Here is a 19,095-nt window from a genome sequence, read left to right on the forward strand (position 1 = left end):
CACCGATATGGACACACATGTATAATAATCCTTATGGAGGACGGGAGGCTAAGCAGTTGCTGAACTCCCTAAAAGTGGATGGCCAAGGGATCTGGCATCCCACCATACATATTACATCATCGGTGGGATCCCCCCATCTCATGTGTATCGGTGGGTTTTCTATATACAATGTAGAATCTTACCTACATTGATACTTTGTAACAAATCCTGTGTGAGCAAGACTAGGCGAGTAATGGGTTTTCCATCTCCCATTTAATGTTTCTATTCACTGACAGCCAGTTGAGACTTTGAAAACATTGAGGAATTGAAAGATAAAAGTATATTAGAAAGTTTCATCAGTGATAATGTTACATTGCTGGGCAATATTCCTGGAGCTGCGGTGACATTCAGTATGTAAATTATGCAGCTAGACTTTATCTCATTGCACTTTCACCGCTGACAGAGGAACCATCAAGTTTTATGTGTCACCCGGCGCCCCACCAGAGGTGAAGCTGATTACACAGAAATCCCCTCTGAACTGTAAAACTTTAATTAAAGTTTCACGCAGGATATCAGCTCTTTCCTTGACGAGTTCTTTGTGTCACCGGCGGCTCCTCCACCTGTGGGAAGAGAGGACGGTAAATAATGCGCCTTCATTTTACTTTTCTTGCAGTCTCGTGGACTATGTGATGCCATCGTTACAAGACAGAACAGATCAAAATATAAAAACTGCACCTCATACCGAAGACCAGGGCCGGCCTTAGGTTGGATGGCGCCCTGTCCTGGACTCTATTGCTGCCCTCCACAAACCAAAAATTGACCACATATATAGACCCGCACATACATACGTAAATATATAGACATACAGACACATGTATACACACACAGGCAGATTTATACACAGACCGGAACATAGACAAATACATAAAAGGCATATATATACAAGCACAAAGACACATACACATATACACAGTACAGATAATGTAGTGTAATCTTATCTGCAGTCCCATGTAATAACACAGATAACACACAGTGATAACTATACCTACACAGTCACATATAAAACACACACAGAGGCATATATATGTATATACACACAGAAACATATACACACTTATACACAGAGACATATATACATATGTAGGCACGTATATAGAGACACGCACACACACACACACGTGTTGGAATATATACACAAACAGACAAACAAACAAACAAACAAATAAACACAGAGACTTATATACACACACAGACACTTACCGTCTCTCCTTGCTGACAGGCTCATAGGTTTCTTGCAGGGAGCGGCTGTGGGCGGAGCTTCCTCCTCCCCTCTGCTTCACTCTTGTTTCCTTCGTGTGTGTTTGCAGAGGACAGAGCAAAGGCGCCCCCTACATGCTGGGAGGCTGCAGCGCCCTGTGCACTCGGACAGGTCGCACACCCCTAAGGCTGGCCCTGCCTTAGACCATTATATACATGGGGTGCCCTCAGGCTGTACGTACAGTCACTGCTACTATTGACTATACATTAAACGAAACACCTAATGATGAAGGATAGTCTATGTAATGGTGTTTACTAACCAGGCTTTACATCACCCGGGGCAAATGTTAAGTCTGCTGTATCGAAATACCCTGGCAAAGTGGCCTGTTGCCACCCCCCTAGCACCCAGCACCCCGGGCACATGCCCTGGTTACCCCCCACCAAGCTACGCCCCTGGTTTATATGTCCCGAATCCCTCAATCACATTGTAAAGTTTTTGTGCTACCTGTATTGGCTGTCACAGTGTAGTTTCTACATCAACCTTGTATTCGCTGTCACAGTATAGTTTCTACATTGTAACAACCTTGTATGGGCTGTCACAGTATAGTTTCTACATTGTAACAACCTTGTATTGGCTGTCACAGTATAGTTTCTACATTGTAACAACCTTGTATTGGCTGTCACAGTATAGTTTCTACATTGTAACAACCTTGTATTGACTGTCACAGTATAGTTTCTACATTGTAACAACCTTGTATTGGCTGTTACAGTATAGTTTCTACAATGTAACAACCCTGTATTAGTTGTCACAGTATAGTATCTACATTGTAACAACCTTGTATTGGCTGTCACAGTATAGTTTCTACATTGTAACAACCTTGTATTCGCTGTCACAGTATAGTTTCTACATTGTAACAACCTTGTATGGGCTGTCACAGTATAGTTTCTACATTGTAACAACCTTGTATTCGCTGTCACAGTATAGTTTCTACATTGTAACAACCTTGTATTCACTGTCACAGTATAGTTTCTACATTGTAACAGCCTTGTACTCGCTGTCACAGTATAGTTTCTACATTGTAACAACCTTGTATTGACTGTCACAGTATAGTTTCTACATTGTAACAACCTTGTATTGGCTGTTACAGTATAGTTTCTACAATGTAACAACCTTGTATTGACTGTCACAGAATAGTTTCTACATTGTAACAACCTTGTACTCGCTGTCACAGTATAGTTTCTACATTGTAACAACCTTGTACTCGCTGTCACAGTATAGTTTCTACATTGTAACAACCTTGTATTGACTGTCACAGAATAGTTTCTACATTGTAACAACCTTGTATTGACTGTCACAGTATAGTTTCTACATTGTAACAACCTTGTATTGACTGTCACAGAATAGTTTCTACATTGTAACAACCTTGTACTCGCTGTCACAGTATAGTTTCTACCTTGTAACAACCTTGTATTGGCTGTCACAGTATAGTATCTACATTGTAACAACCTTGTATTGGCTGTCACAGTATAGTTTCTACATTGTAACAACCCTGTATTGGCTGTCACAGTATAGTTTCTACATTGTAACAACCTTGTATTGGCTGTCACAGTATAGTATCTACATTGTAACAACCTTGTATTGGCTGTCACAGTATAGTTTCTACATTGTAACAACCCTGTATTGGCTGTCACAGTATAGTTTCTACATTGTAACAACCCTGAATTGGCTGTCACAGTATAGTTTCTACATTGTAACAACCCTGTATTGGCTGTCACAGTATAGTTTCTACATTGTAACAACCTTGTATTGGCTGTCACAGTATAGTTTCTACATTGTAACAACCTTGTATTCTCTGTCACAGTATAGTATCTACATTGTAACAACCCTGTATTGGCTGTCACAGTATAGTATCTACATTGTAACAACCCTGTATTGGCTGTCACAGTATAGTATCTACATTGTAACAACCTTGTATTGGCTGTCACAGTATAGTATCTACATTGTAACAACCTTGTATTGGCTGTCACAGTATAGTATCTACATTGTAACAACCTTGTATTGGCTGTCACAGTATAGTATCTACATTGTAACAACCTTGTATTGGCTGTCACAGTATAGTTTCTACATTGTAACAACCTTGTATTGGCTGTCACAGTATAGTTTCTACATTGTAACAACCTATGGCTGATTTCTCATCCATCGCTATTTTTTATTTTGAGGACTGGAGGTTTTACTTTAAACCACCAACCTTGCCCCCCATTATATTAATACTGCATTACCCAACCTGTGGGTGGTAAATATTTCCAAGTAGCTTCTGTTTCGCTCATCCACATTGCAAATAGCGCCTCGGCCGTCTTTAGACAGATTGCAGGTGCGATTTCTATCATATATTGATTCTTCATTCTGCTGGCTTCTTCTTAGCTCTGAACTCCCATCTGCCAGCAGCTGCTTGGTCTGTTGTGAGTTCATAGCTAAGAAGATACCCCAGGCAAGATGTAGGTAAAAACGCCCACAATGCAATGCTCCAAAGTGCATAGCATTATAATCTTATCGGGGTGTGTCTGTCCGCACAGTGCTGACAGATTCCATGTGTCAGCCAGCAGAATTGTGAATGCAGCTCTGGATGTGGTGTAACCCAAAATCAGTACAAGTTAAAATAGGCGCGATGTATCATCATATGTAGATTATGTCCAGATGGGAACCGAAGAATGATGTTCCTACAGACCTAGCAGAGCTCAGTGTGTTGTTGCAGCAAAGCCGAGTTTGTCATTTGTTACCAGCCCATGTCGGCATCACAGTATGATTTGTCATTTTCATTCAGACTACAAGGAGACCTAATGCACAGAGTGAAACAGTTCAATGACAAATTCAGCACTGCTACATCTGTAGTGAAACTACATCCTACCTGTGTGTGTAATGCATTTAGAAAAAAAACAGGGCCAATTTCAAAGAAAATTTGCTGGAATCTTCCATTTTCAGACCTAGTAAATATTTTTCTTAATGGCGCCTGAATTGCCGTTGTTTTTCTTGAAGCGCTCCTCAGCGGGCGTCTTTTATCAGGGGTGCAGTCAGTGATGGAATAGTCTCCAAATATCTTCAGTCTGCGCCTTTAAGCTGCCTAATAAATGAATTATATCCAACCATCATGGAGTTTGGGAATCGCAGAGGTGTGATTGTAAGCGTTCTCCATATTTTTACCTCCTCTTGTCTTTCTTTATTGGCACTGAGCAATGAATCCCTCGCCGGCGCTGTAACTGCTTACAATGGCAATATCGCCCGCCTTAACCACGGTGCTATTAAACACATATTAAATTATAGAGCGACTGCTAGAATGGCGCAGGAGGTGTTACTCTGTGGCTAATTTTCTGTTTATTGCACTTGTAGAAGACGCTGCCGGCTGGGTCCGGAGACAGAACGTTGCCGGCGTCCATGTAACGAGATTCTGCTCCTTAATGGCTCCATAATGTTGTTTGCTGGATAGAATTTGAGCTGTGAGAGATGACACCGAGCTCGGGGCAACCAAATGAACATTTCAGCATTACAGCCCCTGATCAGTATCTTCCATGAGAACTTGGCGCAGGCCTGGCAGAGAGTACATATGCCGTATCGATTTATATCCCCCAATGGCAATTACAGGTCACATTGCACGAATCCAAAAAAATAGCAAAGAATCCTATCTGGCTCCGAGTTGCTCTCGTCACGCATTGAGTAATCCAGGGGGGATATTCGGTCGGGATTCATATCCTTTTTTTTTTTCATTTGGGTAATGGAAGTACAGTATGGTCTGCAAAGGGGAGTGCAGGGATAGGATGACGCCGCTGATGTCTTCGTCCGGCATGTGCAGTTGTCTTTAGTGCAGCACATCAGTCCGTCGCTTTGTTGTTCTCCTGTACGGGGGTTGTTGTTTGCCCACCTGGCGACGCACGATCTACCCGTCATTCCGATATCAATGCAGAAGTTATTGCTACATGTCGCATCCCTGCTAAACTCACTTGTAACACTCTCACTAAGAGGTGCACTTTTTATTTGAATGGATTGTTCCGGAATGGATTTACGCCATAGTTTTATGGTCCGTTCGTATGGTAGGCAAAATTTAGTTGGGGGACATAGCGAGGGTACGTTATGGGGGGAGGACCTCATAGCATATTGAAAATAAGCTCCTCCACCAGGTCTGGAACCTTTGCTGCTACCTCCAGATTTTGCAAACTTCTTGCCTATCCCCCCTCAACCCCCTTTCATCCCATTGTTCCCAACTTCCACTCCACAACACTTGTCATCGTCACACGTGTCCTAGGTCAGTAAATACCCCGAATGAGCGTCATGCGCTAGCAAACCCCCCCCAACCCTCCTCTTCCAGAATGCGCACCAGAAATCGGGACAAATTATCTACCCCCTGCCCCAGCGATCCACTGCCAGTTAACAGCTGTACAGGAGGCGATTCCTAGATTAGTCCTGCGGATCCAGGACTGGGGCAAAAACTATTATTTTGGAATCTGAAACCCCCATTGTCTCCACCACCAGACCCCACCACCGTGACAAACACCTATAGTAGATAAATCACTGATGGAAGCGATCAAGGTTTTCCAACATGAATGAAAATACTATCCTTCCAAATTTTTATGTCCAGGAATGTTGGGGTTTCTAGACATTCATAGCCGCCCGAACAGAAATATTCGTAGTAGCTACTACAAAATGCATGGCATAGGGGTGTACTTAGAGGGGAGTGAAGGCCCCATATCATAGTCAATGTGGTACTCCATTTTACTGTTGGTTCATGCCCACCACGTCTCTAGGGATTGGTGGGCCCAGTGGTTGTTTGCCCCTTGCCTCAAGCTTGTGCCCACCCTTGTTTGCTGGCATTGAGGCGCCTGTGAGAGGTGGAGTCTGACACAAGATAATACTCTTCACATGGGAAGGAATAGGGCCAAGTGGTCGCCATGGCCCCATCTGTAGGGGCGGCCATTCTAATACTTACACTTGTCATGTCCGTTACATTTTGTATCAGTCCATTTTCCTTACACGTTCATGCTGTGCAGGGAATGGTTCAGTCTCTTCCTTTTGGACGACACGGTCTACGTGCGAATGTTTGTTCTAGAATACCAAAACTGAACATGTTTATTGGGAGGGTAATGTTTAGCAATCAGTGTTTAAGCGTTTTCTAGCCAAGCCCTGCTGCTTGTTTGTTTACTGTTCCAGTACACTTGAGGGGAGCGCTGTGTCTCCTTACTCCTCTCCGGTAAGTATATGAATGCCACGTCTTTTCTACTAAACCCACCAGAGACCGTGTGCTGAAAGCTGACAGACGCACCACAGAGAGATTCTCAGGAGCAGGGTGACAATGATACTGTCAGTGTATGTGATGTCTATGCTGAAAACAGTGTCGTGTGTAATAACTAAACTATCTGTTTTATAAATGACAGTTCTCTGTTCTGCCGATACACCTGTGCTTCCGCAGTCCTCAAATTTACTGCCTAAACTTCTATGATGCTGCCCCTATGTGCAAGAATATAACTACTATAATACTGCCCCCTATGTACAAGAATATAACTACTATAATACTGCTCCTATATACAAGAATATAACTACTATAATACTGCCCCTATGTACAAGAATATAACTACTATAATACTGCTCCCTATATACAAGAATATAACTACTATAATACTGCCACCTATATACAAGAATATAACTACTATAATACTGCTCACTATATACAAGAATATAACTACTATACTACTGCTCCTATATACAAGAATATAACTACTATAATACTGCCCCTATGTACAAGAATATAACTACTATAATACTGCTCCCTATATACAAGAATATAACTACTATAATACTGCCACCTATATACAAGAATATAACTACTATAATACTGCTCACTATATACAAGAATATAACTACTATACTACTGCTCCTATATACAAGAATATAACTACTATAATACTGCCCCTATGTACAAGAATATAACTACTATAATACTGCTCCCTATATACATGACTGTAACTACTATAATACTGCCCCCTATATACAAGAATATAACTACTATACTACTGCTCCTATATACAAGAATATAACTACTATAATACTGCCCCTATGTACAAGAATATAACTACTATAATACTGCTCCCTATATACATGACTGTAACTACTATAATACTGCCCCTATGTACAAGAATATAACTACTATAATACTGCCCCTATGTACAAGAATATAACTACTATAATACTGCCTCTATATACAAGAATATAACTACTATAATACTGCCCCAATATACAAGAATATAACTACTATAATACTGCTCCTATATACACAAGAATATAACTACTATAATACTGCCCCAATATACAAGAATAGAACTACTATAATTATGCCCCCTATATACAAGAATATAACTACTATAATACTGCTCCTATATACAAGAATATAACTACTATAATACTGCCTCCTATATACAAGAATATAACTACTATAATACTGCCCCTATATACAAGAATATAACTACTATAATACTCCTGCTATATACAAGAATATAACTACTATAACACTGCTCCTATATACAAGAATATAACTATTATAATACTGCTCCTATATACAAGAATATAACTACTATAATACTGCCCCAATATACAAGAATATAACTACTATAACACTGCTCCTATATACAAGAATATAACTACTATAATACTGCCCCCTATATACAAGAATATAACTACTATAATACTTCTCCTATATACAAGAATATAACTACTATAATACTGCTCCTATATACAAGAATATAACTACTATAATACTGCTCCCTATATACAAGAATATAACTACTATAATACTGTCCCCTATATACAAGAATATAACTACTATAATACTGCCCCCTATATACAAGAATATAACTACTATAATACTGCACCCTATATACAACAATATAACTACCATAATACTGCACCCTATATACAACAATATAACTACTATAACACTGCCCGTATATACAAGAATATAACTACTATAATACTGCCCCCATATACAAGAATATAACTACTATAATACTGCCCCCTATATACAAGACTATAACTACTATAATACTGCTCCCTATATACAAGAATATAACTACTATAATTCTGCTCCTATATACAGGAATATAACTACTATAATACTGCCCCTATATACAGGAATATAACTACTATAATACTGCTCCTATATACAGGAATATAACTACTATAATACTGCCCCTATATACAGGAATATAACTACTATAATACTGCCCCCTATATACAAGAATATAACTACTATAATACTGCTCCTATATACAAGAATATAACCACTATAATACTGCTCCTATATATAAGAATATAACTACCATAATACTGCCCCCTATATACAAGAATATAACTACTATAATACTGCCCCCTATATACAAGAATATAACTACTATAATACTGCTCCTATATACAAGAATATAACTACTATAATACTTCTCCTATATACAAGAATATAACTACTATAATACTGCCCCTATATACAAGAATATAGCTACTATAATACTGCTCCCTATATACAAGAATATAACTACTAAATACTGCCCCTATATACAAGAATATAACTACTATAATACTGCTCCCTATATATGAGAATATAACTACTATAATACTGCTCCTATATACAAGAATATAACTACTATAATACTGCCCCTATATACAAGAATATAACTACTATAATACTGCTCCTATATATACAAGAATATAACTACTATAATACTGCCCCCTATATACAAGAATATAACTACTATAATACTGCCCCAATATACAAGAATAGAACTACTATAATTATGCCCCCTATATACAAGAATATAACTACTATAATACTGCTCCTATATACAAGAATATAACTACTATAATACTGCTCCCTATATACAAGAATATAACTACTATAATACTGCCCCCTATATACAAGAATATAACTACTATAATACTGCCCCTATATACAAGAATATAACTACTATAATACTGCCCCTATGTACAAGAATATAACTACTATAATACTGCTCCTATATACAAGAATATAATTACTATAATACTGCTCCTATATACAAGAATATAACTACTATAATACTGCCCCCTATATACAAGAATATAACTACTATAATACTCCTGCTATATAAAGAATATAACTACTATAATACTGCTCCCTATATACAAGAATATAACTACTATAATACTGCTCCTATATACAAGAATATAACTACTATAACACTGCTCCTATATACAAGAATATAACTATTATAATACTGCTCCTATATACAAGAATATAACTACTATAATACTGCCCCAATATACAAGAATATAACTACTATAACACTGCTCCTATATACAAGAATATAACTACTATAATACTGCCCCCTATATACAAGAATATAACTACTATAATACTTCTCCTATATACAAGAATATAACTACTATAATACTGCCTCCTATATACAAGAATATAACTACTATAATACTGCTCCCTATATACAAGAATATAACTACTATAATACTGCTCCCTATATACAAGAATATAACTACTATAATACTGCCTCCTATATACAAGAATATAACTACTATAATACTGCTCCTATATACAAGAATATAACTACTATAATACTGCTCCCTATATACAAGAATATAACTACTATAATACTGCCCCCTATATACAAGAATATAACTACTATAATACTGCCCCTATATACAAGAATATAACTACTATAATACTGCCCCTATGTACAAGAATATAACTACTATAATACTGCTCCTATATACAAGAATATAATTACTATAATACTGCTCCTATATACAAGAATATAACTACTATAATACTGCTCCCTATATACAAGAATATAACTACTATAATACTGCTCCCTATATACAAGAATATAACTACTATAATACTGCCTCCTATATACAAGAATATAACTACTATAATACTGCTCCCTATATACAAGAATATAACTACTATAATACTGCTCCCTATATACAAGAATATAACTACTATAATACTGCCTCCTATATACAAGAATATAACTACTATAATACTTCTCCTATATACAAGAATATAACTACTATAATACTGCTCCTATATACAAGAATATAACTACTATAATACTGCTCCCTATATACAGGAATATAACTACTATAATACTGCCTCCTATATACAAGAATATAACTACTATAATACTGCTCCCTATATACAAGAATATAACTACTATAATACTGCTCCTATATACAAGAATATAACTACTATAATACTGCCCCCTATTGACTAGAATATTGATGTGAATCAGTAAGGGATGGTAGAACACTCCTTCTTGAACCCTGTAAAGTTTTATCAGTCAGGAATGAAATCCTTCACTGCACACATACAATATATACGACATTCACGTGGTAGGGTTCAGTCACACACATTTTTTGCTCTGCTTCCCCCTATTGTACAGCATCACCTGCCATTTATCACCCGTAAAATATGAAGATTGTTATTCAGGGCAAGAAAAAATAAAATAAATGTTATCTACGTCTTTTTTCTTTGTTTCAGTTTTTCTCTTTTTTTTTGCAGTCTTTCTTTGCGTCCTTTTGTATCTGCTCTGCCGCCTCCCACCTCTTTTTCATTATAAAATATATTCTACAAAGAGCTTATTTTTTTTTTTGTCACCAAAAAAGTCACGCTTGACTGATAGTGCATTGCTTTGGATGGTGAAACATTATGAAAGTTTAATTTTTAATTAAATCTGAAATCCTAATTATAACGGAGAGATATTTTAACCTGTTTCTTTTCAGACTGCCTGGAGTTACATTTGGATAGTGAAATCACAGCACCTTAACAAAACAGAGAGATAAAGCGGCTCGGCAGTCTGGTAAGTACCCGCGACCTTACCTTTGTTCCTCTCAACATCGTTATTAGTGTGCATGAAACAAAGAATTTAGTAATTGGACGTAGGTGAAGGAAAAATGACCTTGTGTTGTTACATGAGCAAACAGAAATTCCTGCAATTTTTATAAAGTATTTGACTCTGTTGAGGGAGCCGCATCCTTTGTTTTGCTGTTTGTGCAGCTTTCTGTTTGTTTATACATAGAACATGGATCCGTATTCGCCATACATTCTCCGCTTTGTGTTGTCACCGTGACTCGCACCTTCATTCTCTCTGTAGAGTTGTCAGCACAGCCACAATCCTTACTGGTCCTTTCCCAGAGTCCTCTGCAATCTCGGTTCTTCACGGGAACATGTGTTGAGGTCCGGCCGTAGGTTTAAGGGTATGTTCACACGCTACGCTAGACTAAAAACGTCTGAAAATACTGAGCTGTTTTCAAGGGAAAACAGCTCCTGACTGTCAGACCTTTTTTAAGCCACTCGCGGTTTTCACTGCGTTTTTTACGGCCGTTTTTGGAGCTGTTTTCAATAGAGTCAATGAAAAACAGCTCCAAAAACGTCACAAAAGTGACCTGCACTTCTTTTTCGCGGCCGTTTTTGTACACGGCCGTTTTTCAGCGTTCTGCTTCAGATTTTTGGGCCGTTTTTCTGGCGTTTACGGCCCGAAAAACGGCCGAAAATAGGCTGTGTGAACATACCCTAATGGTGTCCTGTGCGGTTGACACCCTTACGATTTACGAATATCTTTAACAGCCCTAATAACATTGTCTTAAAGGCTATGTATGTTTTTTGTTTAAATGTTGTTTTAAGCAACTTTTGAATTGTTTTTTTATTTTAAAAAAATAATTACTTTTTGTGATACAGCTTCTATGTATCCTGGAAACATAGAAGCTGTATCTTGCCCTCAAACCCAAATCCGTCAGTTCAGCTGAACTGATGGCTACGGTGAATGCGGGTCCTTCGTGTTTCTGACACGCAGGATCCACCATTTATCGATCACATCTAAAGAATTTAGAGACACGCAGGACCTGTTGTCAACAAAGCCGTCAGTCCCGCTGAACTGACGGATACATAGAAGCTGTATCTCAAAAATTAATTATTATTTGTTTTTTTTTTCATATTCACATTTTTATTGGTTTTTAATACACACAGGTGTAGAACACAGTGGAGGGAAGGCCTCCATACACTAAAAGGAAAACAACAAATAAGGGCGAAGCCCAAACAGAACAGTGTGAATCACATCCCACGACGAAGGACAATATATATCTGCAGCATTAATCTACATAAGAAATAGGAGCATTGCATAAGGATGAAACAGAAAAATAACAGCTCAGACTCCCACACAACATAAAGTATAACGGGAACCGATAAATGCAATCAATTATTTATTTATTTTTAATAAAAAAAACTATTAAAAAGTTGCTTAAAACACCACGATACATTGTTTTAAAAAAAAATTATTAACGTTTTCAAAAGTTTATAAAGACTTTAAGGTACAAAGATAATAAGACTTGGCTTCGGACACAAAGTGTTTGAGCAGCGGGGGGGGGGGGGGGGGTGCAAGGTCTGGGTGCCAGGCCACTGGCATTTGTGGTGACACTTCAGTAGTAACAGGTAATGTTTTCTGCAATCACACAGGATTGCAAACCCCCTAAAGCCGGCCCTATGCGTAGTTGTGTTTGCTGTGTCCTGGGTTAACTACCTGACTAATACTACACCTAGCCTAACCCGATACAGTGATATGAGTTCGAGGAAACGGACAAAAACAAATGAAAAGATGTTGCTTTTTAGCTCTACTCCATTAGAGCAGAGCGATGATCAGTGGCTCCAGCTTAGCTGCATTGTGTGTTGGAGTCGGAGGTAGTCTGAAATAGCCATGCTTTACACTGCAGCAATGCTTGTTTAGATCAGCTGCTGTGTATAAGCGAGACGTCAGTACGTGGAGAGATCATTTTCATTGCAGCAATGACAAAATGATTATAAACTACGAGAAACTAAACCACTAATAGAAGATTATCATGTGTCCGGCACACGGAGACTGAGGGAAGGAGCTTTAATAACGGGAGAAGCTTGAAGGTTAAATTCAATGAGTTTATTATAATACAGAATCTCTGTTCATTTGCCTTTTATACTTTTTTTGCTTGTATTCGGAGGTGTGTGTGAGTTCAGGTTTCGTAGCAACCTCTTGACTTCCTGTCTGGGTGACCAACATTTTGGTACATGTAGCGTCTTCCTGGTCACAGGAAGTTCTGTCTGCTGGAATAATACGCTTCAGCTCCGGCTAATAGAAAGTATTAGAAGTAGCTAAACTAAACTTTTCTAATCTTTACTAAACTTCTTTGTGGACCTAGGACCAAATGTCATTCAGAATTTTTCTAATTTGTGTGGTTCCTCTAGTGGTCTTTACCTTTTTACTGGCGTATTTAGGTGTTCCAGAGGTTGTTCAAGGTTTCGCCTTCTCTTAAATGTGCTGGTTTTATAATAATAATAATAATAGAAACTCCCAGGAATTACCTCTCTATTGAGCATTGAATCTTGACACTATGTAGTTTGCCTTGGACTCTGTGGAGAATTTTTCCAAAGCCAGATCTCATAGGGAACAGCAAGCTCTAAGAAATCACCGTCTCCGCCCCAGCCCTCAGTAGAATATAAGCACAATTCACAGTTCCCGTATTTTATCATTGGAGAAAGCCGTTGTGACGTGTTGAAGCACATTTTGGAAGTCACTCCTTCTCTGTTTACAGGATATGCGGCCCCTGTATTCTGTGCGTGGAGCACCAAAGCCAGACATGGGGCATCTGATTTTCCTGCACCTAATGTCCCCTATTAGTCAAATCATGTCTGTCTGTAGATGAAGGGAATCAAACTGTTCTTCTAAATGAGTAGGTGAAGGCATCCACAGCCAGCTCCAAATCCTTACCTTATTTGTGGTATGGACCTATGCAGGACTTCGGCTCTCCACACTCGGAGCAGGCTGGACAAATAAGTGAACCCGAGGGCCATGGCATCCTTCTCTCTTACAAGGTATTAGAAGGTGTTGGGATTTGTCAGGAATGAGAGTCCATTTTGACTTGGCGTATGCACCTAATCCAATTCAATCAGAACGACCTGTATGGATAAGCTGCATGCAATCCGGGAGTACTCCGTTACTATAGACGCGTTTACCCAAAACTAGACAGCCTCTTATAGCTGAGTAATAGGACTTTGAGGTGTTGGTTAGTCCTCTGCGTTTTTTACTCCATGCACAATGCGGACATTTAGCAGCTAATAATGGACATATGTGGGGTCGGGGAGGACACACTGCAAACCCAATAGCATCCATGTTGGCTACCAAGCCTTCATTACTCCACCGCGTAGGGGAAAAGCACTCAGTACCTCTGAATGATTACCAGCCTCTCATCCGATCACCTATTGTTTCCCTCTTCAGGGATAATGCAGGACAATAGCACAAGATGTACAGTTTTGTTATTTAGGCATACAATGGAATGAGTCACCGACTTCCCAAATCTGCTGTCTGGCTGAATAGACAAACTCCTCCATTCCCCGGGTTTTATTGTTCGGCGGCCAGGTAATATTTGGTGTTAAAATTTTACAGGAGCCCACTCTGCTGTCATTGAATTTTTGTAGGGTAAAGAAAAAAAAATCATTGTCATTGGAAGTTTGACCTTCACAGCTTTCAGAATGCACTTAATATTGGGATGAATGAAGCCCACACAGCGTGCTTGTAGTTATGTTTTTACCAGAAAAATTGATAAATCCTTCACTCTCCCGACATATCCCTTTCATCGGATAGCTCAGCTGCTCTGCGTCAAAATCCATTCAGAGTATAAAGAGTAGTTCTGGTAGGTGTTCTTTGATTCTTAAAGGGGAGCTCCACTTTTAATTATCATGGAACCCTCGTATTCATGAAGTTCTTTAATCCACCCAATTGTCATCAGCACTGCGCCAGTTTCCGTCACTGGAAATCTCTGACCCATCACTTGGCATTGTGCAGTCTCTTTTCTTTGTGAGCTCGACTGTTTGACTATAGACTTCTAGTGCCTTCAGTTTCTGGGTCGGGAAGTAGTATAGCTGTCTGCCAGCGACCATGGTCAGCCATATTAGCCTTCACAGGCAATTTTTATTGTCACCTGGTCTCTCGGGCTACTACCTCTTTCATCTTTTTTTGAGCCAATTAGGCCGTGTTCACATGGCGTACTATGCATACTGATTCTGACGCTGAATCAGCGTTGGAATCGACGCTGAGAACGCCCTGCTTTTGCCTGCCATTGCTTTCAGTGGCGCTAAAAAAAAAAGTAGTTACCTGGCACGGATTCCGCACCTCAAATTGACATTAAAAAAATGGGAAGCTAAAAAAACAGCAGTGGCAATCTCGAAAAATAGCATCCAAAACATCTCGCTTTCTGTCTAAAAAATCAGCGTGCTTTCCAAAATCAGCGACTGTTTTTTCAGCTTCTAAAAAAACTCAGTGTGAACATACCCTTACGGTTGGCAGAACCTTCCCCTCCCCCAATGTTTATTTGTCCTTCGGGAATGTCAGATTGAGCAGCTAGTCCTTTTTATTGTATATCTTTTGTTTTCTTGTGAAGGATAGTTCAATGGTGATATCCATTATGGAGGAAGTAGCTAACTTCTCCTATTTTGGTTTCAATAAAAAACAATATAGCTGCAGTCTGGAGCTCAACTGTATGAAAAGAAAGACCTAAGATTTATTGTCCACCCTGAATAGTCAAACCTCTTAAAATGCACTGGGTTAGATTACTATGTGATGGAAGGGGTGGGGCCGTGACAACCTCTTAGTCTTTTTTATGACGATCGGGTGATTGTCTCTGTAATGGATACAAAATGGATACAGAAGAGAAAGATAAATGAAGAAGTCTATAGGTTAAACCAGCATCGTCTTAATCAATGTACGAATCTTTATCGTCCAATCAGAGCGGCTGAAATCACAGCTGCTAAAACAATCCATATCCATGGAAGTAAAGTTCAGATAATGGTCTTTTCACTTGTCTGAGCGCGTCTGAATCCAGCGGCTCCTGGGGGCTTTAACTCATTTTAATTGAACTCCAGACAAGTGGATTAAAGATATACGTGTTTTTTTTTTTCCTTGGCTATTTAAAAGGGGGACAGGCACCTTCCGTGCGTCACGCGATCATTAGCCGCGTTCTTTAAGACTTCTCATAAATGATGTTTGTATTTTCCAAGATTTTGGTAAATGAGGATCTAATTATGCCGGCACTATCATTTTTTCCTCACATCTTCTGCGAATGTCCGTCTCTAGGGCAGCAATATATTAAATTATTAGCTCCATCACTCAATGATCAAAAAAAGCCGAATTCACATATTCTGTACGTTGTAACAACAAAGAAGTTCAACTGAAGGTGAAACCCTATGGGGGTCATGTATTAATTTGCTACAGAGACGGATGAAAAGCAGACGAAACCGTCACGCGTGTGTAGCCAGAGGATCACGGAGCGACTGAATTCGCAAAATTGTACAAATTCTAAAATATGACACCTACCCGACCCTGTAACGTACAGTACAATATAACATAATGCCCAATCCTCCCACTCGGCACCGTCCAATGATCAGTCAATTCTGATTTTAACTCCTTCCTGCCCTGCACCATAATAGTATGTCACAGTAACGGAACCGTCCTACTATGACGTAGCTGCGATTGCGTGGGGCATGAGCTGAGCCCGCACCATCATTTGCGGGAGGCGGCTGTATTATACAGCCAACACACCGCTCTAACGGCCAGGCAGAGAGAGAACTCAATGCTGACCACCATATCGAAGTGTTTATCCCATCGGTGCTCCCACGACTGAAATAAGTGTATTATATAAGTGAGCAGAGGATCACATGGTCTAAAAAAAAAAGTATAAAAGTTAGGAAAAAGAGCCTACACTGTTTCCGGAACTCGGGTGTTATGGAAACCACATACTGTAGTTCCCTGTGCTACGTAGTTTCCGGTTCTCCTATTCACTTCTATGGGAGTTTCGGAAACAGTGTAGCAAAACGCGCTTCGTTGTTTCCAGAAAACCCGCCCACTTTGTCAGACAGTGGCCAGGGACCAGCGGCAGATGGTAGGACGGGTGTCACGGGGCCCTGTTCTACAGAATGATGCGGGTCCCAGCTCTTGGATCTACACCTATCGGACATTTTTGCCATATCCTGTGGCTATGCCATAAATGTCCAAAATAAGAATACCCCTTTACATTGTATATAATAAAACTGCTACATAAAATCCTTTTATTTAATTGCTTTTGTTTCAGGTCTTTGTAGATTTCGGCAGACGTTGTAAAAGGAAATATCTAGGTAGTGCCCTGCTAGGACCTTCCTCCTCAGTGACATCACCACTTCTTGGTGTGGGGCGTGGCCATTCCTGCACAGCGTGGGATCGGCTTCTCTCTCATTCTCTGTACACGTCTTGCTGCACCCAGTAATAGAAGGGATGGAATAATAGTAGGAACATGCTGTAATGTCACCATACAAACGTGTGATCTGAGGAAGGAGACTGGGAGGTATCCCCTAATATCCGCTTATGTATGATATTATATATAGAATTATGCGAGAAATAAAATAAATGAAAATCATTTTTAAAAAATTTAAAAAAATACAATAAAAATTTTATTTAAAAAATACAAAGACAAAACAAAAAACAAGACACTTATAGGGGGAGTTCACACCTCGATTTTTGTCAGGCAGAAAAAATCTGCCTCAATATTCCTTCAATATGCCTCCTTTTTTCTGCCTCCCATTGATTTCAATGGGAGGTCAGAGGCGGAATCCATTAAAAAAAAGAGCATGATATTTTTATTTTTTCCGTGAGCGGCCAAAAGCTTCCCGTGAAAAGAAAAACCCTCTGCCTCCCATTGAAATTGAGAGCGATTTGGGGTGTTTCTTTGCGCTGATTCCAACACAGTTTATGTGTCAAAATCGGCGCCAAAAAATGCAGTGTGAAATGACCCTTAGACAGCTGAGACCATTGAAATATGGAGGGACAAGTACAAAAAATATTACCGTAATATGGTCCTTAAAGGGGTAGTCTCATCAGTGAAGGGTCTGACTTTGGCATGGTAAGCTGCGACCAGCCAGGCATTTCCCCTGCGGCAGCCATGTAGAAAATGTAGTATTACATGGCGGCCAGTCAAGTGAATGCGACTCTCCATTCTGGCTCATAGAGCGGGTCCCAAGCAGGGGGACCCCCTGTATGATGTACAGATTCCCTAATAGGGTATATTAACAAGGGGTGTCCAAATATTTGCTGTGTCCTTAAGTGGTTAAATGTGTCAGCCCTAAAAATTAGTGATGGATATTTTCCTTCTTTTCCAAAATCCAAAGATGCTACTGCATAGCCTCCACATTGACCAGTGTTGGACGACTTGCTATGGAATCTGTTAAAATGTGTGGCATGCTCCATTGCATGTTGTACTATGGAGGTGCTACTCATATGGCGGCACACTGAGTGCCTACGGCTCCATAATAAGAAACTATAGGGACTCCGCACACGTAATTTTGCCATGTACATGGACCCTTATAGGTAGATGACCACATTCTCACCATGAAAAATCCTTTATATTATAACAGACCTGTAAATTGGGAAGTCCTTTTATCCCTGAACGTTATATGCATCTTCGTGGTGGTTGGTTCAGCCGTTTTTTCAGGTCTACAATTTCGTAGATATAATTGGACTTCTTCATGGGGGGGGGGGTTTGTTGTTCAATGTCCGTATACGTAGATCTGTAGGGGGAAGCACATACGCTCTATACATAAGTTGTACCGCATGACCCTGCCACTACAAGTCTCCGAAACTTTTTAAGAGCGCCTTCAAATGGATCACAAATATTTGCACAATGCCGCGTGTAGTTCAATCCAAATATTTCATCTCATCATAGAGTTAAAGCGTTCTCCATGACTAATAGAAGGACTTTGAACTGTACTTAAACAATTATTAGAT

General features: G+C 39.4%; 1 long non-coding RNA gene across 1 annotated transcript in view; it reads right to left on the reverse strand.

The window, feature by feature from the left end:
- Nucleotides 1–541: 541 nt before the first annotated feature.
- The window catches only part of LOC142743690 (uncharacterized), a 35,416-nt gene continuing 16,862 nt past the window's right edge, over nt 542–19,095 (reverse strand). Inside the window, exon 3 of the long non-coding RNA XR_012881620.1 lies at nt 542–599. This is a non-coding gene — a long non-coding RNA (uncharacterized LOC142743690). The remainder of the gene's footprint in view (nt 600–19,095) is intronic.

Source organism: Rhinoderma darwinii, chromosome 2, assembly GCF_050947455.1.
Source record: "Rhinoderma darwinii isolate aRhiDar2 chromosome 2, aRhiDar2.hap1, whole genome shotgun sequence".
NCBI classification, from domain to species: Eukaryota; Metazoa; Chordata; class Amphibia; order Anura; family Rhinodermatidae; genus Rhinoderma; species Rhinoderma darwinii.